This window comes from Channa argus, chromosome 18, assembly GCF_033026475.1.
Source record: "Channa argus isolate prfri chromosome 18, Channa argus male v1.0, whole genome shotgun sequence".
Taxonomy (NCBI): Eukaryota; Metazoa; Chordata; class Actinopteri; order Anabantiformes; family Channidae; genus Channa; species Channa argus.
In genome coordinates this window covers 8,346,908-8,368,972 of record NC_090214.1, presented here as the reverse complement: position 1 = coordinate 8,368,972, position 22,065 = coordinate 8,346,908, and the positions used below count along the sequence as shown (strand labels likewise).

The window sequence follows — 22,065 nt, the reverse complement described above, 5'->3', positions numbered from 1 at the left end:
GGAAAGCCTATATAAAATTCAGGGTGCCTGCATGTATCTGGTGGTGGTCTGAGCCGCAGATAAGGCTTTGCAGGTTATCTGACTTCAGTCTAGATGAAGGATGAGCTTCTCAGACATAGACGTTGTCCATCCTGCTGATGCTCCCTCGTCTCATCGTAAACTCTTGTGCACCCTCTGGTGCTTGCTAGTCTCCCAAACTTCTTTGTGTAGCCTGCTTTGCAGATTGTCTTCCTTGTCTGTGTGGTTGCTCATTATTCAGAGACAGACGGATCTCAGGTCATCTGCAGCTGCAGCAAAGGAGAAGCAGGAAAGATGGCGATCATCCATTAGACCGACCGGGCGCACGCATGAAATACGAGGACAACTTTTGGGAGGATCGCTTGAGGAGAAGATTGTACCAGTGAGTGTTTCCTCTTGCACTATATTTCCAGTTTCGCCAGGATTTCGGCTGGGCTTTCAAGGTCTGCGAGAACGTCGGTATGGTAGATCATGGGATATAATTTGGAGAGCGCCTCGTGTATGACCTGGAAAGAGCTGATCTCCCCCCCCCCCTCCACCGTTTCTCCTTTTAGTCCAGGTCCAGCCGACTTGGGAGAGGAAGCCGGGGCGAGATTTTTAGTCGGGTGGGCGCTCCGACTGGCACCCATGCAGGCAAAGTCAAGTGGGTCTTCTCGTTTCCTAGTTAATATCCTAACGAACCTATCGCTTCCTCGCTATGTCGCCTTTCGGTTTGTTGTCAAAGTGACACAAGGAAATGGACGCGGCGGTGTACAGAGGCTCGCCTGCGTGTTTGAGCAGCACGGGAGCGGAGTGGTTTGTTATTCTGACATGTTTGGTCAGGGGAATTATTGGCCACGGATGTGCGTCCCCGCTCCGTGCGTGTTGTTGCGCGTTAGCTTCCTGGAGAAGCCATTGCACGGATTGCTCTCTTCTCCCAACCAGCCTCCATTAGCGACACAGAGGAGCTGGCATAGCCGCTGGTCCAGTCTCACACACACACATATACTCACACACACACACGCACGCACACACACTATGAAAGCCATGTCCAGTGTGAGGAGGCTAAACGTGTCCCCCTCCTCCTCTGCTCCTCTCAATTTTAAAAAAGAAGCCTTATCTGGTGGCGAATTTGACTCGGTTTTCCACAGGGTTGGAGCGAGATTATCTGTGGATGGTGGTGAACTGAATGTGAGATCAGTGTAGCTTGAGCCATGTTTTATTCTAGTGTTTTGTTTTTGCTCTTGGAGCTCACTGCTACATTGTTTCCCCGCTTGTCCCCTGCACTGTTTGGATGCCTATTTTGCTGTCACTGGTCTCAAGTCAGGTATGTCACACTATGTAGGGCTTCACCATAAAATGGAGGAAAGCAGATGAGTCTCCAAGGAGAGCCCTGGAGTTAGACAGGCAGGATCCCTCACTCCTGAACAAAGGTTGTGTTCAAAACTGACTGGCCACAACCTCTTCTTCTTCTTCTTCTTCTTCTTCTTCTTCCTCTTTATCTGCTTGTGTGTTTTTTTTTTCTGCCTTTTCAGCTCGGAAGTTCAGTCTGCTAGAGGAAGCAGAAGAACTCTGAAAAAGTGAGGTTAGATCCTTTAGTCGGGCTTTCAGTGCTAACTTCTGTGTTTTAACTCAACGGACCAGCTGCTTTAACTGACATAGTTGAAAGCAATGTGGCTTGTAAATATGGGGTTTGTTTTGTTTTGAAATCAGATTTGCAGTTGACACTTTTAGCCAAGTGTGTTTGAAACTGATGGCTGAGGGACACATGGATGGGATAGGAATCTTAATGCTGAATAATGCAGTGTTTTGGTCATGCAGGTAGTTAATGTTCAACAAAGTGGTCTCCACAACACACACATAAACACTTGCGCTTCTCTGTGTGTGTGTGTGTGCGTGTGTGTGTGCATGCGCAACAGGGTGAAGTAATGCTTGTTAAAGATAGTTTCTTAAAGGAAGTTCTCAAGATGATTCTCGTTTTTTTTTTTTTTTCTTTGGGGGAGCTTTTGATCAAATTATGGTGCAGCTGCTGTTACCCCAACACTTTTTGGCTTTCAGTTCAAAAGTGAAGCTGTTCCAGTTAATAGTTTTGATTATAATGTTTGGACTAATTATTTACAGAGGGGATGGTGGAATCACTTGCTGTTTATTGGGTGTCATGTGACTGTTATTGCCAGATTATACTTAAGTCTGTTTCAGTTTTCAGCTTTTACAGTTATTTAAAGAAATAGACTGGGGATTTTGGTCATTAATTACCAAGTTCTGTGTTGTAATGCACTCTATGTCCACTGTACAGCCTGAGGTAACATTTCACACATTATATCCTAAAGGTGTCTGTCGAGCAGCTTGTCAGGAGACTGAAGGAGGTGTGTTTGCAAGCTGTAGTGTGTGTGTGTGTGGCAGTTGCTGTGTGTGTAGCTATGCTACGCTCTGCAGTTCCCCCGGCCACTGTGTGAAATCTTGCTGACAAGGAGACTGTGAGCTTGACACACTGTGCTGCGACAATGCTGGGGCTGGGAAGAGCAATCAAAATGGTGGCGATGCTCCTTCTCCCTGGTGTGGCAGGGCAAACAGGTTCTCAAGGAGGAGCTGATAGAGGACAGGAATCTGCTGCGGTCAACACATTTGTCTCACAGATGGGTGCCATGGATATAGTGTGGTGGATGTTCTGCAAATGAGCCTAGTGATTTAACTCTAGCTGTGATGCGATGTATGCATTATTTTATTTCTTTTTTAAGAAAGCACAGAGTCTTCACACAGATCATTTCTGACACATCACACTGCCTCTTTGCACCGAGAGTTCCTGCAGTAACTTTCACAAGTGTTCAACACATTCTTGACTCGTTCTGCACTATAAAGCAAATTGATGCTACATTAATGGCTCAACTGTCTCTTGTCAGTTTGACTAGCCAGTTAAGGTCACATGGGTCTCAGTTTGCTATAACTGTGGCAGTGATGGCATTTCCAGTAGAGTGTGTTATATTAAAATGAGCATTACTATGAGGAAACAGTAGGCAACTGCCAAGGGGCCCCCACGCTCTCACAGGCCCCACAATGTCCCCTGGTTCTTTGTGTGGCAATTACTTTGTTGGAGTTTGATTAACTACAAATTTGTCTGGTAGTATGGCTCACTAAAGCAAATTAAAAACTGAAAAGCATGGGGCCTCGAGCTGGCTCCTGCAGTTTTACTTAATGTTCAGGCCCAATCTCATAGTCAAATTGTAAAAATGAAGCAATTTCTTAATATATTGATTGTTTAACAGAAAATAATTATCTTTAGGCATGAATGCCAAATATGTTTCTGTTTGCAGTCTCTCCACTGTGCTGTTTTATTTCACTGTGAAATGACATGTCCTCCACAGATTCCTTCATATAGTATCAGTAAATTTACTGTTTTTTTTTCTTTCTTTTTTTTAGATTTACAACTAGGCAGAACGTTACATTTGCATACATCGCTTTGGGCTCTTGGGAGTTTTGATAGACATTTCTCACTTTTTTTTAGATGTTACAGTTAATAACAGACATCACAAACGAGCAAATTAAACACTTGAGTTACAACCAGGAAACCCTAATAAATTATAGCAAAGCAATAATCAGATTAATTGCGAATGGTAATAATTACTTGCAGGGCTCTAAAATTAACTTAACATTAAATGTTTTAGCTAATGTTCCGTTTATATATTGCTCCTCTTTTAATGGAGTTGTGTTTATTAGTAAATCACTCTTTTCTCAGAGTCTGATACAATATATTGTATGAGTATGGGGTCTAGGTGGGGGCCCAAACCTAATTTTTACCCACTTAGCAGCTTTTTCCAGCCAGCTTTAGCTACACATTATTCTACGTTTTACAACAGCTACATACACTCACTGGCCAGTTCATTATATATACCTCTACAATCTAATGTAATCCAGTACAGCAGCTCTGCCATGAATTCTACTTTTACAAAGTTATAGTATCTCAATTTTTATTTGAAACTTTCAGGTGATGAATCTACTGTTTATTACTATGTTCATGTTGGGCGGTGGAGTCATATTGGAGTGGCTTATTGGGATATTGGGGGTTCTAATGTTTTTGCCATCCTATTTAAAATGAAAGCGGTGGCTAAAGTGATTACATTCCTTAACCAGCTGTAAATTTTTAAACATGCTCAATTCATGAGAGATTTCATTAAATAAGTGAACAACATAGCATCCTGCAACATGAAACATGAGCCATTTAAACCTTGCATACAGTAATTACAGTTGAACTCCATAAGTATTTGAATTATATTGGAAGTGTTGCAACTCAAACTCATTGAATTTTACCTCTGAATAAAATATTTAACACACATTGTTGATGCAGTTCAGCTTTAGGGTGACAGGGCAGAACTGAACAGTGGTAGATACTTTTAGAAAAAAGAATTACATAACAGGATTTTTGCAAGGTATTTCAGGATTACTTTAAAACAGCTCGACAGAAAGGACTGAGGATTAAACAAGAGAGACCTCTGTGATGGTTTGAATGCTGGAAGGAAGTGGTTGTGAAGCTCATCACTCACACTGATACTCTTTCTGTATCTTTTACTCCCTCACTCTTTCCCTCACACACACACAGACCCACACATAGTTAGACACAACTGCTCTCCCTTCCTCCCTCTCATTCACTCACTCACATTGGGTGATGCACTCCTCCATTCTTCTGTACCTGGGGCAGTGAAGAAGGCTGGGCAGACGCACAAAAGCAAATTGAAATGCTCCAGTGAGTGCTTTCTTGACATGATGCATGGCTCATGAGATGCAGCCTGGCCCTGCTGCTACACTCTGTAAATGTGCTGAAACATACAGGCCCCAAAATCCAAAACACTATGGTCATTACAGTACAGCAGAGACTGCACTAGTTTCCCTTGTATTTTACTGACCTTCTGCACTGCCTGAACATGCTTTTTTTTTCTATTTAACTGCAACATTTGATTGTGTTGGAACGTGTCTAAATCCACCATGATTCATGGTGCTTTTTAATGATCTGTAACTCAGCATGGGGCTATTTGAAAAACTCTAAAGCAACAGTAAGTCAGAGTTTAAATGGAACAAGGAAGTGGCTGAGTTGAGGTGTCATTCCAGTTTCTGTTGTCACTTGCCACGTTACACTGCTGCAGAACTGGTTCCTCCTCCCTGCTTTCCATCAGAACATCAACATTTCAACTTTGAATTTCCTCTCCTGGAAAAAAAACTGCGTAGCTCAGTGCAGCTGAGTCCTTCTTTGTCCTTTTGGCATACATACATTTAGGGGTCTAGTTTTATAAAAACAAAGACTCCAGTCTTTGGTGACCTCTATTAATTGGCTGTGATAATGAGACAGTTTGTCCAGTGAGATGAATTTAAGCCACCTACATGCGAGCTTTCCAGCCTAAACTCAGGATTTATGCCTGTCTCTTAAAAAGTAACAGTGAACAAGCTATGTCAGACTTGAGCTGCCTGTGGTGGGAAAAAAAATTCAATTCTTTGGAGACGCCCGTTCCTTGGGCAGTGTGGTGCCACCAGACAAGGCCTTCATTGAGCAGGAACAGGAGTGGTCTTGTCGAAGGGATCCACACTGGCTCGGCCTACGAAGCAACAGAGCTGTCCAAGGATGATTAAATATTTAGGAGCTTGGAAAGGAGGTCTCAGTGGTAAGTTAATATTGATGGGTCTCTCATCTTTCCCTTTTGCAAACTTGTTGAGTTGCCTCAGGAGGTCAGTTTGGTGATCCTGAATTGGAACACCTCTTCTCTCAGATAAACTTAACATCAGCTTAAAGAAAGATCTCTGCGGCAAAACATTTCCTCCAATGTTTCTGCAAGTAAACCAGACTGACTTTGGCTTATGGCTCTTTTTTTCTTTCTTTTTTGCTGATTCTCTTGTCTTCTTTTGGTCACTCTGAAGTACTCCCATCCTGACTGGCTTGTAACCTCACCCACTCCCTGTAACTGTAGTAACTGCCATGCCAGGCTCACAAGGAAGTCAGCATTGCAGTGTTTTCTGGCAGTTGTCCACTGAGCTCCACTTATAAAAAACCCCTCAGTGCATCTCACAGTCATCTTTTTTGTTTTTCTGCTGAAGACTTTTTAATAGCGAAAAAGAAAACGGGATAAATCAAGGTTTCAGCCTTTTGATTAGGATAGAAGATTGTTTTACACAAAGTGAAAAGGAATCAGAATTATAGTCAAGTACTTACTGGTCATTGCTGGTTCATGTTTTGCACCTTGAGCGCTGACGTTAGTTTATGTAAATTTTTCAGAGCTCTTTATAAATGTTATGTGAGATAATACAGGATTTATTTGAGGCAGCACTAAATTGATTTGCATCAGGAAATGGTTTCCTAGGAGAGATGGACTACAAGCCTGTGTGGAATGTAAGGTTTCCTGGAGTGATTGTCCTTGTGGAAAAACACTTCCTGGTTGCTCTCCAGTATCTGTCCTTGGACACGCTTCACGTATTTATTTAGCCCTGTGAACCTGCATGTCTCAATTTAAGGAGATCATTTCTAACCTCGTAAGCGACATGCTCAGCTTAGATTTATGTATTGTATTGCTGTCTGTATCCAAGTAGGTTACTGTTGTGCGGCGCCTGTTCTGTTGCCTTATTCTGAGAGTTTTACTCTTCAAGCTCTTGGGAAGTAACCTCTGGAGAAAACCAAATATATCTACCTATTCATTTCCATATAAAATTTTAAAAATAATCACGCCTTAGGCTATTAATTAAATTGTGCACTTAATCATTTTTGGATGGAATAGTTAATCATGTTGCTGAGGGTTGCCCCATGTTTTATCTCCTATGCTTTTCAGGGTAGAGAAAGGGATTTACCTAGTTCATAGAGACACTAAAACATGTTTTGAACATGTTGGGTCACCTGTGTTTGACATTATCTCCGGGAGTTTACAGAATTTATAGTGAGTGAAAAGTATATTTACAGGCACAGTCATCAGATCTCTTAAGCTTGTGTAGAACAGCAGAGCTGCAGTCTAGGTGGCCATCTTTGCAGTGAACAAAACCACACATCTCACTTCTGCTTTTGCTGACTGCCATGACAGTCTGCAGAGGAACCGACAGGAGGGGAGGCTGCTCGCTCAGGTCTGTGCTCTTAAAGTTAAACGCTTCCATCTGTGTAACCAGATAGCAGAGTGAGCAGAGGCAGCTCCACTCAGCTGAGCTGGACAGTCAAAGACCTTGAGGAGCACAAAATGGTGGATGGCCGTGCCACTGATACTTTAGTGTGATTGGCTGTGTCTCCTTGGCCACAGTGGGGCTGGCTATGTGAAATGGAGTCCTCTGTGTGGAGCGTTGGCCCAGCCTCAGCTCTGATGCAGAAGATAATTCTGTCAGCCCAGAGAGAGAGAGAAAGAGAGAGAGAGAGAGCAGCCAAGTGAGGTGACTATACTGAAAGACGGTTGAGCAGCAGCCTTCCACAGAACTCAAGTCATGCATGTCTGCTTGCTTCCACCTCTGTTCGTCATTCGACTGTTTGATTTGCTTGGTTCTGACCTATGTTATTAACTGCATGTTTCATTTGGTGCTTTTTGCATTAAACAGTAACACAGTGGCTAGGAAACGGCAATGAAGAGAGTGACTGTGAATGGGTATTCATTATCTAACCTTCACACCCAGCAGGCTTTAGCTCGGGGATTTACCAGCCCCCTGTTTTGTTGCCTTGTGAAAATTTCAGGCTTGAAGGTCACATAAATATCTGAGGGCTCATGATTAAAACCTAAATGTAGGAGATGAAAAAGATTGTAAGCACTATATTTTGAATGGACTAGTTTAGTTTTTTTTTTTACTGTTTTTTACTGTCTGAGTTTTCACCATGACAACCTGAAGACAGGAGCCACGCAGAAGATAGCCATTAATGCTTGTCTCCTTCTAGTCTGCTTGGTCTTTATCTTCAGTGCAAAAAAGGCCAAACATGGCTACTGAGTGTTCTCTGTTGCACATGTTCCCCTTTTCAGGAGAAACAATCAGAGCCCTTTGCACAAAAACTACCCTTGGAGCAAGGTTACTTGTACCATGATGGCCAGATTCTTTCTTTTTTCATGCAGTTTTAAAAAGAAACATGAAATTGGCAAGTTGGATGTCTTGGACTGGAAAAGAGAATGACTTATTTTGCAAAGAAAAGATAGAAAGAGGAGAGTGGGTGCAGTGATATTAAGTATTAAAGGCTGTTTGACTCAGTGGGTGATGTCAGGTAACCATCTGTCAGAGAGACAGACTGACACACGGCACTGTCTGACCTTGCAGTATGGACGACTCAGACATAAAATAGAAAATTATTATCTCTTCCTGGGATTAGTATTGCAACTGGAAGCCATGCTAATGGCATTCCTTTCTCACTCTTTCAGCTTCTCTGGATTTCTTTTTGATCTAAGGACTTGTTTGAAGGCCTCAGTCAGCAGAATACTTTGAGGTCCAAAGATCAAAATCCTTCAATCCCCTAGGCTCTGCTCATTGTCCTTTATTACTGAGGTGGCACATGTTCATATTGTGTAATGCATTAACTTTAATGTTAAATCAGTTGATATTGTAAGCATAATATTGATAAGTAAACCAGTTTAAGGGCAGTAATAGGTGTCAAAAATCTGTATTCACTTACGGTACACTAAACATAATTCACTGCTGCATGTCATGCTTCGTTTTGTTCTATTAAACCTGCATTCAGGCAACCTAATAAGATGGTGGCAAGCTTTCTTGATGTAGTGCTTTACCCAGACTCCTTACGAGTTGTCTGGGCCTGCCTCAGCCAGGTGTTCCTTTTTAATGCCCTATGAATGTGACACTACCGGTGTGGGTCAGCAAAGCCCGCTGGACTGCAGCAACTGAAAGACTCGGGATCTGTACTATACGCACCAGTTGTCTGAGACAATCCCAGTTTACTTAGCTGGTATCCCAAAAAAAAAAAAAAAGATTCATTTACAGTAACTATGAAAACAAACAACAAAGTTGAACCTAAACCTTGTGCTAAAAATATGCAGAGGTCTGTTGAATAAATATGCACATACCTCATTAATAGGGGTCTTAATTGTGTTAAGATTCAATTAGCTGCATTTAAATCCATGAAGTGAGCTTATTTTGCTTAAATGAAGTTAATTGATTATAGTTAGATTAAATAAAAGTTGATTTTCAGTTATAATAAAGTGGACAGAATCAAGCATGGACAGCATGAAGCCAAAGCAACATTTCTTAAATGTTACTGCTACATTTGTGTTTGTTTGTTTGGTTTTGTGACACAGATAAACTTCCAGGCTTCAAGAGTAATGGCACTATCAGGGCCATATCTAAAGCAGCCCATCTTTCTATGATGGATAGTCATGTAAAGAGGAAGCTCTAAAGGAAAAAGTACCAAAAGGTCAACAGCAAGCTAAAAATAACTGAAGGACTGTAGTCTGCACAAATGAACTTAGCAGGGTTTCATGTGTTTTGTGTGTTCCAAACCCTTCTAAGTTGAGGGTTAGAGTACAGAGATAAAGAAAACTTCTCAGGTTGGATCTAACTAATTGCCATAATAAGAACTGGAACCTGCAGTCTGATGAAAAAGCATAGAGCAGCAGTAAATATATGTAAAACCTAAAGAAATACCTGGGTGTCAACATGAATTGATCGAGAAATGTGACTTGAACTTAGCTACAAGTAGTTTAATCAGATTGTGTTTGTCCAACAGCACACCTATTACCTGTTTTTGTCATCTTTAACACAGCCATTAACTGTTTGCAGTGCAAGGTAAAAAAAGTAAGTGACCCCTAGGATTCAGTAACTGATAAAACCTCATTAGCAGCAGTAACCTCAAACAAGTGTTTCCTGTAGTTGTGATCACACCTGCACAACGTCAGTAGGTCATCCTTCCTTACAGAACTGCTTCAGCTCAACCGTACTGTCAGGATGTGTGGTGTGACTGGCTCTCTTTTAATCTTATTCCACATCATCCCTCTAGGGTTAAGATCTGTTTTCTGAGGGGCCCTATTAAAGGTTGATTTTTCAAGTCATTCTTTCATTGTTGTTCTCCATCAACCACCTTGATAAGATACTTTGCAGTGTCTTCCACTGATTGCTTGTTATGGATAAAGTTGATCTTGATTTGTTCAATATAATTAAAATAAAAACTAGAAACCTGGGAACTGATGCAGGATTCACTGGAATGTTTTTTTGTTCGTTTTTTTTTCTTATACAATAGACACTCAGTCCACTCTGATTATTCACTGGTGTTACAGGTTGATAACTCGTACGTCGCATGGACAGCCTTTGACTAGAGACAGCAATGGTTCCTTGATTCTCCCACTTGCATGCAGTGCGTACACACAGACAACAGCGCACTTTATTAGCAACAGCTGATGAAAGTCAGTGTGTGGGAAACACTGGGAATTAATTCTCCCTTGATGATGGCAAGTGGTCCAGTTCCAGAAGCAACAAAGCAGCTTCAAATCATTATGGCCCTTTAACAATGACATGCATAAATCTTATACTGATTAACTGTAGTTTATCCCCGAAACATTTTCCCAGTAGTGTTGCTGGGTACCAAGGTGCTTTTTGGAAACCTTTGGTTATCCCCTATGCTGCATGCAACACTACTCTATGATTTGTGGATGGTAGCTCATACATCTTATTCGCTTTTTGCAAATGGAGTCAGCTGACCATAACCATCCACTTGTATAGAGAACTGCCACAGAACCAAATCGTATCACAACTGCAGAAAGTTCTTGTGAATAACTGTTTTATGAAAGTCAAAGTATCTATTGCCTACACCTCCAACTTGAGCGCTGATCGAACTGCGACTTTGCCAGCTTTAGACTCCTGTTTGCTTTTGTTGATCTTTAATAGTCACTGCTGAAAATAGATTGTAACCTGTATGAAGATGTGACTATGTTTTAAGACCAATTATAAACACATCCTGCTTCACGTCAAAGAGCAACTTCTAACCAGGCTGTAGTTTAACAGTAGTTTTAAAGACTGATGTCTATTATCATTGTAGTCACCAGGCTACTGATCATAGCAGCAAAACCTTTGACTATATTAACGTAAGGGTGTGTGTGTGTTTGCCTATTAATACAGCTTTTGCTGTATTATATTGCATATTATATTGCATCAAAATGGACATAATCTAGCTTAAAAGCTGAATATTTTGCTTTACATCAGATCTTTCAGATGGGCATGTGGCTTATGATGGAGTGCTAGAAAAATATTTCTGGTCATGGCAGTGTTAGCTGGTTAATGGTTGACCTACTTTTTTGAATGCCATATGCTTCCTGAAACAGATTTGTTGTGAGATTAACACCAGTGTTTTTACTCAGGAGGGTGATAATATTTTGTGACAATGTTGATGTTTTTCTTCCAGTTTTGGACTTTTGGTCCATCCAACATTGGTAGATTTTTTTATTAGTATACATGGTCACAGCCACCAATGTTTAGGATTTAGCTGTGTTTCTCCAGCTCTTTTGATTTGACTAAAAGATGGTTAATAATACTGCTCTCTAAAAGTCCCGGTGATTTTATTCATCATGTTTATCCCCAAGAAGTCGAAACAATCCACAAAGTTTGTGTTTAATCTAACCTCAGAAAATATTGTATTTTCACCCCATGTTCTGCTCTTTTCTGTTCAATTTTGTGCCATTCCCATCCCTCTCATTGCATTCCAGTAGATGTCTGATGAATGTTATGACAAAACGTTCATACTGAACATTATTGATTCCCCACACCTCCTCTGAAAAGGCCTGGTCCATTGATCGGCCAGGTGGGATCGATGTCTCATCTCTCTGTAGTCAGTCTTCCTCAAATGAGCAGCACCATGTGATCACATCATTTAAGGAAACTCTCTGCTCTGACCAAAACAGGGAGGAGTGAGGCCACTGTCAGGCTTACTGTAGTTCTTACATGGCAGCTGAAGAGCAGGTGTAATGAATCAGATATGCTTATCCAGACAAAGTAACAAGATATGTGTCTGTTAGAGTCAGGTAGTTTGATTGTGATCTTGTAAACAGATTACAATGGATTTTTGACATACTACTAACACAAATTTATGTCTATTTATATTAACCAGTGTAAAAGGCCAAAGTGACAGCCCCAACCACTGTATTAAAATAGTATAAAGTTCTAGGCATGCAGATTTGGTAAAACATAAATGTAAGTAAATTATTTACTGAGAATAGGTTTTTCCTTAAATAAACATGCACAATATTCAAGGTGTTGTGACAGCAAGCACTATTATAATTAATGTGGTGATTTAAAATGTAGAAGTCTGTTTGACAGTTTAAAAAGCCATTATGTATTTATTTATTTCTTCATTCATCTATTTTAATCCCTTTTGTGTTGTGCTAAAAATAATTCCGTTGACAAAATATTAGTTGGCCTGTGAACATGTTGAGCTAAATGCTAATGTCAACAGGCATACGTGCTTACAAAGGCAAAGCTAACCGCCTGATATTTTAAGCAGGTTTTAAGTTAGATGAGTTCCCCAGGTTAGTTTGTTTCCATGTAAACGTGTGCTACTGTAAATTCCTACTCGCATTAATTTTTTTTTGTGTATGTATACCAAATGCTTTGAAAGTCCATGTGATATTATCAATTTGCTATTGTCACATTTCACCTAAAACCACAATAAGAATGATCACAGTGGTGCTACTTAGATGGATGACTAAACTTTTAAGGTTTCATCCTCTGGGGACCATGAATGTCTGCATCCATAGACTCATACTGGTACCATTGTTTCCCCAAGTCAATAAAATGTTTGGGTTTGGGGCCGTTAAATGGACAAAGTTTATCCCGTGAGTTCAAGGTCGCCACAGCAGATCATTGTCCGCATGTTGATTTGGCACAGTTTTTACGCCGGATGCCCTTGTAGATGCAACCCTCCCCAATTTCTGCCGGGCTTGGAACGGCACTGCACAGCTGGGCAGGGCTGTTAGGGGACAAAATGTTACCTAAAAACCGGGAAAATGTGATTGCTGTATTTTTCCTATTTTTGACATTTTATAGAGTAACTGATTAAGGGAGGGTTGAAAGACTGACGGTGAAATTCCTCATTAGTTCCATCTTCACTTGGGCAAAATCAGCAACTCATCTGTATTTTGGTTCTACTTCTTGTAACAAAATTACTTTCCTTTTGGTGCAAGAGAAAGCACATGAGTGTAAAAGTTTTAAAAAATGTGTAAAATGCAATTAAAAGCATTTGTGGTACACAGCACCTACAAATTTCTACTCCCTTATTAACTCAATATGATCCTGACATGTAGTTTTGTGCTTGTTTTTGTCAATAAGTTATTCTTCAGCAAAGAGATGAGACAGTGGCAGAGAATTGAAAGGTGAAGGTCAGTCAGGTCGGACCAGCTTTTCTCTTTTGAACCAGTGTTGTTATCTGCTACAGTTCCGACAGATAAAAGCCAGAATGTGAGCCAACAAGTGTGTAAGCTGCATGCAGGCCTAAGAATCACTACAAACCAGACACTGTTATTTTGGCTGCCTTGCAATAGGGGGCATAATTCTCAATCTGACCAAAAGTCTGTATTAAGAAATTCATGGGAGATCACTTTTGGCAAATAATGCTCTGTGATATATTCCTGCTTTAATGTGTCTTTTGAGACCTCCAGGTGAGGCTAAGCAATGAAAAATACACAAGTGAATGCTGCATTTAAGACCTCTGTGTATTTGAGGTGTGTGTGTGTGTGTGTGTGTGTGTGTGTGTGTGTGTGTGTGTGTGTGTGCGCGCACACATATGGTTGCATGTTAGCTGACAGTATAAACGTTAATTATACTTCCTGGTTACCCCTTGGCTATAGTTACACAGTCTGTGGCAGCCCTGTCTCTGTTCACCATAAATAACACAGTAAGAATGAGCTTAAATTATATTATAAATATATCTGGCCTCATAACACACATTTTAATTTACATTTTATTCAAAACCTCAGTTTTTTTAATCTTGAATGAAAAAACAATGACTTACTGTATCCACCCTACATTGAAATGGTGAACTTGTTAAGTTGCTTATTTACACATCTAGCACTTGCAGAGCAACACCAGCAAAAATGCATTAAGATGTTAAAGATAATGTGACAGTTGAGAAGTACGGTGGCCCTAGGAGCTCAACTCAGTGTAATTTAACAAAACACATGCAAATAGACAAAACACAAACAAAATAAGACCTTCAGCAATTTATCACAGGTGCTACACAACATCGGTCATGCTGGTGGAAAGTTAAAACAAGAATATAAAAATGAGTCACAGATAATGTCACTATGCTAATACTAATACTAATATTTAATTAACCAGAAAAGCTCAGTTGCCAAATGCCTTCTCAAGTATGCTTTAGCTAGTTTTTATTATTGTTTTTTTATATTAAACTGTTTGGCCCATTGGGCTCCTGGAATTTGGCCCATTAAATAATCCATCGATGAAAAAACTTATTGCAAGACAAATCAGATATGCTAATCTACTTAGTGAACTGGCAGCCATAAATAGGATGAACTTTACACAGCTGTGCTGCTGTTTTATCTGTAGACTTACTCACAGCTTCCCACAATAATTATAGAAAATTCTATGAAATATAGTTATTTCTATATATATGGGTATTTAAGAAAAGGGAAGTAAACATTTTATGCATTAAAACCTGTGATAAAATGGAAAATGCAGTTATTACAGATCAAAACTTTTTTTGTGGTTTAGAAGAATACTAAAGTCAAGTGAGTTCACTACAGCTCCAGCAGAAAAGTTGTTAAGATTTCCCACAGATGTGGAAGGAGTGACTCAGTTGTCCTCATCCTAAGACGGTGTCTGTCCTGACTCTATTTGTAACTCTGGGTAGCTTGGTAGTGAAAGACACACACTGAAATATGTTGGTAGTTTTGTTATGCACCTGTTTTATTGTCCTCAGCATGTTTCTTTTCGTTTACTAACAATGTACAGATTCAAAATGCTTTTTGAGACATCTGCAGTACTGTGTTCTCACTGTTTAGGTTTCTTTCACAGTAAAATGGAAACTTGTTGTGTTTCCGTGTTAGTGTTCAAGGAGAAAATTGTAGTTTCAAAGTGGAGAAATTGGTCATTTGGTCTGGGATTGTTATCTTTGTTATCTTTTAAATGCCATAAAATGCCAAAAAAAAAAATAAATAAAATGCCCCCTCACAATTTTCTAAAACCAAAGTTGAAGTCTTCAAATGCCTGTTTTGCAGTCTTCCATTTAAATGTTTACTGACTTACTTTTTAGTTGAACAGCAGTTACTTGTATATGTGCAAACATTTAGGCTATGAGTCGCAATCTTTCTGATTTAGTGCTCTCTCTTTTTATAGATCATTTGAAGTTCTGAAATGTTCTCTTTTTTCATATTTTAGGTGATATTTTCAGGGTTTTTTTCTTTTTCCCTGTGGACTATCAGGTCCGCTTTAGATAACTCTGGTTGCAGAAGCCACACTCAGTTTCTTCACCGACTCTATGACATTTACCTCCAGAATTTACAGTTATTTAGTAGAAACTCGCAGCCACAAAACCCCAAAGCAGAACATTTCCACCCCCGTGCTTGACAGTTGGCAAAGTTCTTTTTATCAAAAGCTGCTGTTTTCTTTTTCTTCTCTAAGCACACCATTGGTAAGTGTGGCCCAAGAGCTCAGTTGTAACGTCATCTGTCCACAGGACTTGTTTCTGAAAGGAGTCTTATGCAGATGTTTTGCAAACTGCAGATGCTGACTTTTGTAATGAGGTCACATGTAGTTTGTTTTTCTCATTAACTGTCCATGTAGACGCTGTTTGAGCAACACTGCACAGTTGATTGGCACACTATCACTCCAGTGTCAGCTCGACTTACCTGCAGGTCTTTAAAGCCATTTGGGGCTTTGCTTTTTGATTTCTGCCCAGAAGACTTGAGGTTTTAACTTTTTAGCTTTTTAGTCTTTCAGCGCTTGTCTTGACTTCCCCAGTTTTCCTGAACTAGTCTTTCCTAATGACAATTTGGACAGAGGAAATTTTAACCTGGAAGTGTTTATTAACCTTTTTGAATGTTATCATCCAATACTATTGTAAATCTTAGATTTAAATGATGCAGTCACCAGGTGTAGGATGAACACAGAAACCTTGACTGAAGTAGGGATTTTGTTTCAAAGTCTCTCAGTTGTATCTAGTAAAGAGAATCATTAAAGGTTTGGTGCCAAAATAAATATTTCGTGCTACTGCTTGACTTAGCCCACACTTGCATCAGCAGATGTTGGATTTCATGACAATGATTTGAGCCTTCAGGTACAAAGGCTGCATAGAGGTTTGTTATTCTGTGATAAAGACAGGTATTGTTGAAAATTAGTCAGAAGGTCCTTCAAGTATTTTAGAGCTCAAACCTGTAGCGTAACTTGAGATCAATCTGATAATTTTGTTAAATAACATAAAACTGAAATGTTATCAATGCATAAAGTACTTGGTTAATATTCACTTTCATCACTTAGGAAGTCAGTGCTTTAATGTAAAAAGAAAAGGCCTTAAAGAGCTTTTACCTCTCCATAAAGTTAAATATTTAAGATCTTTCTCAGATCTTTCTGTCTGTAGGTTCCTGAATTACATTTTTTAAATATCATTATCTTGACTTATTACATTACACATAAAAGTGTGTTGGTAATTTAATTTCAAGGCATAAACTGACCATTACCCGTCCACCTATATATCTTACTTGATTTTTAAGTTTTTAAATATTGAGGTCAGGTTTTGCTGATTTGGATATTTGTGGAGTGACTCTAAATTACCCATAGGTGTAAATGGTTGTTTGTCTCTCTGTGTATGTCTCTGTGTTGGCCCTGAGATATGTTGGTGACCTATCCAGTGTATACCCTGCCTCTCGATCAATAACAACTGGAATAGGCTTATAATAATGAATAATAGTAATGAATAGCTGTTTTTTCATAAGACATCTTTTTGGCAAACTAAAGTCTACTTATAATATTCTCAAACACCTACATGAGCTGTAAACCTTTGTCTCAAACAGCCCCAGAAACATCTGTATCAAGCAGGTGTCATTTGGCCACCACTGTATTAGATTGCTTTATAATAAGCACTGTGTGTTCTTTGTGTGTGAGCCACTGTTACGCACACTGTCAGATCTGGTGAGATGAGTTGTCCACAGCTGCTGACATCAGACTATGGGAGGAACCATCTTGATCTCCAGCTCTGTGTCTCCTGTTTGTACAAGAGGCCAAATGCTTCCTGGTCGTGTGACGCAACATTTTTTTTTTGCAATTCTCCAGACACAATGAGATCTTTCTCTTTCTCTGCTGTCTTTTTTTTTTTTGCTCTCTTCTGAAACCTATTGAACACGGAGGCCCAAAGAGCTCAGAATTAGACATATAATGCAGTGGCCTTTTCACTTCTCTCTGTGTCTTTTGCTCTCTTGTTTGTAACTTTCTTAAAACTAAAAATGTATTGATTTTTTTTCTCTGATTTTGTCATCTCATCTCTGCAAAAAATCAATTTCCAAGGCTCAGGCTACCTTCTGTTATTACCACTGTATTTTCCTTTAAAAAGCAGACTGTCATTTTTAATCAATGGGTCATTAATTATTGAGGCTGTACAGGCGAGATTCTCGTCCTGTCTTGTTTGCCAGATAAATTATCTGTAGCAGGGATGCCTGCCATATAATAATGTAACACATCAGTGGATTTTTCTCTCTCTGACGGCATGATATGGTAGCACTAACCAACAGTTAAGGACAAAACCTCTGTACTCCTAATCAGCTTAATGTAGGCTTATTCAAAGGCCCTCTTTCAGACAGAGCAGCTGCTGTCAGCCCGTTTGAGTAGAGGGTGTGTCTGCTGGCAGAGTTCACCGATGCAGAGAGACCGGTTGGTGATTAACAAATGTTAGTAGACTTTGGAATCTGGGGAGCCCAGTTTGATGGCTTTTGTTCTATGTTGCTTACTGCAGGTCTTCCAGGTGGCTCCATCATGCCCTCTCTTTGCCTCTCTTCACCTCCCACCCTTCCCCTTCTCTCAGCCCCTCTCTCGTTTGTCTTCTCCTCAGGGCTCACGGTTGCAGAGCTGTGTGATAACGAAGTTCAGACATGCCTCACATTTTTAGACCCCCTTGTGGAACGTAGCTGGCAGCTCCTAGAAGACACACTTGCTGTGTTTCTTCCCACAAAGTGCTGGGGCGTGTTGCTTGTTCTGACCTACTCTGTCTTACTTTGGAATGGGGATTTTAGCATTTTTCAGAAAATCTCTTGATATGAGAGATAATGTCCTTGAGAAATTAAAGGACTAGGCAAAGTCACGCTGGCAAGAGTGTGAGATGTTTTCTGCTGAGCTGTGTGGGCAGAGGACTTGGGTACAGCACTGTACATCTGGCAGATAGATTTCTGTCAGCAGCTCTCCAGTGACAGACTGCCTGGCTTTGAGGAAGAGGATCAGATCTGTGGGTCCATGTTGTGTGCTGGCTGAACACCTAAGCGCACATAGTCAGCTCCTAAAATGGCTGCCCTTGAAGCACAGCTCAGAGGAGGATCTGAGCAGCTCAGTCGCTCTCTGTTATAGCCCCAGCTGACTAGATGAAAGCAGTTACACAATCTTACCCATTAACTTGGTGTGGCGCAGGGACTGACTGGCTGAAAAGACACAGCCAACTCTAAGGCAGATGGTGGTTGTGTAGGAGGCTCTTTTTTTCCCTCCTCAGGCATTCCTCTCCCCTCCTTCTACTAAAGGATTCTCTTCTTATCCATGTCAAGGAACCTGGCATTAGGAGGGAACTTTGTTCAGAACAGCAGTGAACTGCCAAGAGAGCAGGGTGGGGCCCATGGTGAGGCTGTAACCTGACCCTGAACAACAATGGATCCCCTGGTTGCTCAGGGACATACTGGCAGCTTGGTCGGCTCACATGGAGCTCTCCACTGGCTGGATTGTTGGGTGTGGGAAGCAGGGCGGGATTCCCAACTGTCTGACTGGATCTCACTTGACATTTCTTGGTTTCAGTATCCAGATCAGTGGGCCCAATCTGATCCTGCTATTAAAGCCACAATTCATGGATATCGCTGTTTTAATCAAAGTCTTCTAATATCTACTAATCAGACTATATTTTTCAGTTTTAGTATTGCATAATTTATCTTTTTTTTTCTAGTAGACGTTACCATTAATCGCGCATACCTCTCATAACAAAGCATTTTTTTCAACAATTTCTCAACAGGATCTTCTATAATTTCACATCAGCTAGAGCTGTTTTCACTTCAACATACTCAATTTAAAGTTACCTCTACTTAAACATACGTTATATGCTCCAAAATGTATTGTAATTGTAGAGGTTCTGTCAGGGGCGTCTGTGATCAACAACAGTTGTTGAGTGAGGCTCACTCTTCTGACCAATCAGAGAAGTTTATTTATTTCTGCTTGATCGGTAGGTTTTGGAGCATTCTTGTTTTCTGTAATTTCACAATAATAACGATTTAAAGTACTGAGCAGAGTGTGGTGGAGAGTAGCAGAGCAGGAAGGAACAGGGCTTGGTGGAGCAGAGTAGATTGATTTTGGTGGTACTAGCTTAATTTGCATATGGTCATATAAAATAGGCCTACGTTCAATTTTCTTTTTACTGTGTGAGAACAGATAGGGTAAAAGCAGCATAACAGATATTCTGTTTTTATTGCAAACATTCTTCTTTATTGTGAAAATGTGCAACCCACAGTAAAGTACATTATCCACAATATAACTCGACCACTAAGACTTTGGACCAGACTCAGTTCCGCAGACCTGATTGGACTTGTGAAAACCTCCAAATCACACAAATGTATAAACGCTGAAGAGTAAAAGTTAGTGTTGACTGTGGTAGTTTTACAGAATAATACTGACTCTTTATTATAATTTCTTCTTTATTTCCTTGAGTATAAAAATACAGTTACCAATGAAACATCCCTATTCTGGTATTTTAGCAACACTATAAAGAGAACTGATGGTGGGAGTCAAAACTGGATTTAGTCAGATTTAAGACGTGACCCGCAGTGTTTGGTGATGTAAAGTATATTCTGATTAGAACAGTATTTCGATAGCGGGTCTTGATTGTAGTGTGAACTATTAATTGCCTTTGAATACAATGAAAATATTTTGGTTTTTAAAGAAGAAACTTTAGTAAAAGGGGTTCTAAGCTTTCAGCAAAGTGTGTTCGTGTTTGGAAAGTGTAGTTGTCATTTAGGAAATTACATTTTAATTTAGTTGAAGCTTCTGTCCTGGTGGTTTTTTTGACTGTTACAAAGATAACTTTTATGCAGCATACGCTGTGTGTGTGTGTGTGTGTGTGTGTGTGTGTGTGTGTGTGTGTGTGTGTGTGTGTGTGTGTGTGTATACACAAACACTGGTGTCTACAGACCTTTTAGTTGTACTTTACGCTCTGTATTTTCTTCTTTCCAACTGATCTTAATGCCTGGAAATGTATCAAGGAAGTAACAAGAGCAAATTCAGTCTACTCCGAATTGATGCAGGTTCAGATATGTTTTGACCTTACAGTTGTCCATAGTGTTTATACAACCTGTTATCATCCTGAAATGTTGAGACATCAAGAGGGACTAGTGTTTGTATCACAGTGTGCACCTGGTTCTGTACAGTGGCCTCTTTTGGTAAGTGTTTGTGATTATGCATCCACGGAGAGTGGTTATCAGACTTAATGAGTCCCACATCAGAACTACCCATACTGTTAGCTTTAATAGGTCTGTAAATCACTTTGGTCAACTGTTTTGTTTTTTTCAGATGTGTTACATAAATAAACTGACTTGACAATAACAGGTCCTACTTGTTTGCTGCACCCTACACTATGTTTGTACTTTTTTAACATTAGCCTTGTGAGGAATTTCAGTTTAGTAAAAATCGTAATTCTGTTGTAATTTAAATATTCAGCTCTTAACTATATTTTAAAAAATTCCCTTAGACACTAAATTTGAATATTCTATACTCGTGTTTAGTGCCAATTACTCTGTAACCTGGATTAGTTCATTTGTCTGTCCCGTAGACCTTCATTGTTATCCAAAGATGAACTCCACTCCACTGGTTGCCATGTTTCCCTCATTCCAAAACATTCTGGGGAGAAATTCTTCAAATATATAGTCATGAATGCTAAGAGCAAAATCATTAAAGCAATTTGAAGTAAGCAAGAGCCAACTGCTCATATCATGTTCATTTTTGAATGAAAAAACGCGTCAGTGCTGTGTCCAGCTAATGTGTTTTTAATAATTTCTTAGAAAACAGCAAAGATATCCAGGTTTCAGATTGATGGAAACTAAACATGAGGAGCAGCAATGCACTGAAGATTTATATATATGGGGATTATTGTAAATATGCTACATTTTAGAAAATAAAGTTATCCTTTAGGTTGATAATTAAGTTTACATTGCTAATTTGTAACTTTATTTTTTACTTGGATTCACATGCTCTTAAGAAATATCATATTATTTTAGATTCTAAAATTCAATGTTGTAAACCTTTTAATTAAATATTTATGATTTCCTAATTTATACAATTATGGTTTTAGATTAATCAATTGTGTATATGTTTTTTAGAAATCCACAATGAATGATTGTGGAACAACATCATCTTTCATTTTTGTGGCCAACTCTGAACTACAGAGAAGCCAATGACATAAAACCTTCATCTCTCAGCTGATTCATCCAATCTTATTTCAGAACATACAATCTGATGGAATAGTCTGCTCTAAATACTGAGCTGTGGAGCTGCTCTCCAGCTGTTGCTTATCCCAAGGTAATAAAAATGGGACAAATCAGCCCATAATCCTTCCTCAGTCCCACCATTGTTCTTGGAATGATGGGACTAAAAAATGGGGCCTTCTTAGTATTCTGAGAAACATTAGCATCTGCTAAATTCTCCTTTTTATTGTAGAGTTTCTATCAGAGTTCATGAACAGCTTCAGTTTTTTTTAAATGGAAAATATTCTAATTTATATATGAATCTGTGGCACTATCCATGTAGGCCTATCATCATGAGACTTTTGTTTTTATGTATAAAATGTAACTTTTTTGCTGTAAAAAAAAGTCCTACACAAAAGGTACCACCGTTTTCCTATGGGATCAATAAAGTTGTTTTAATCTTGACTTTTGAAGGAAAGCACACATTTTGCAT

At 39.6% G+C, this 22,065-nt stretch overlaps 1 protein-coding gene across 8 annotated transcripts in view; it reads left to right on the top strand.

Annotated features, from left to right (window-relative positions):
- Positions 1-104: 104 nt before the first annotated feature.
- znf462 (zinc finger protein 462) overlaps positions 105-22,065 on the top strand; it is a 45,343-nt gene continuing 23,382 nt past the window's right edge. For 3 of the 8 annotated variants that reach the window (XM_067483838.1, XM_067483832.1, XM_067483839.1), the window contains exon 1: positions 105-400. The gene's annotated coding sequence lies outside the window, so the exon portion shown is untranslated. Of the gene's footprint in view, positions 401-563; positions 662-838; positions 1,325-2,139; positions 5,646-7,141; positions 7,384-21,611; positions 21,688-22,065 lie in introns of those variants that run through there. The other 5 variants (XM_067483833.1, XM_067483836.1, XM_067483837.1 and 2 more) reach the window with 5 other exon arrangements.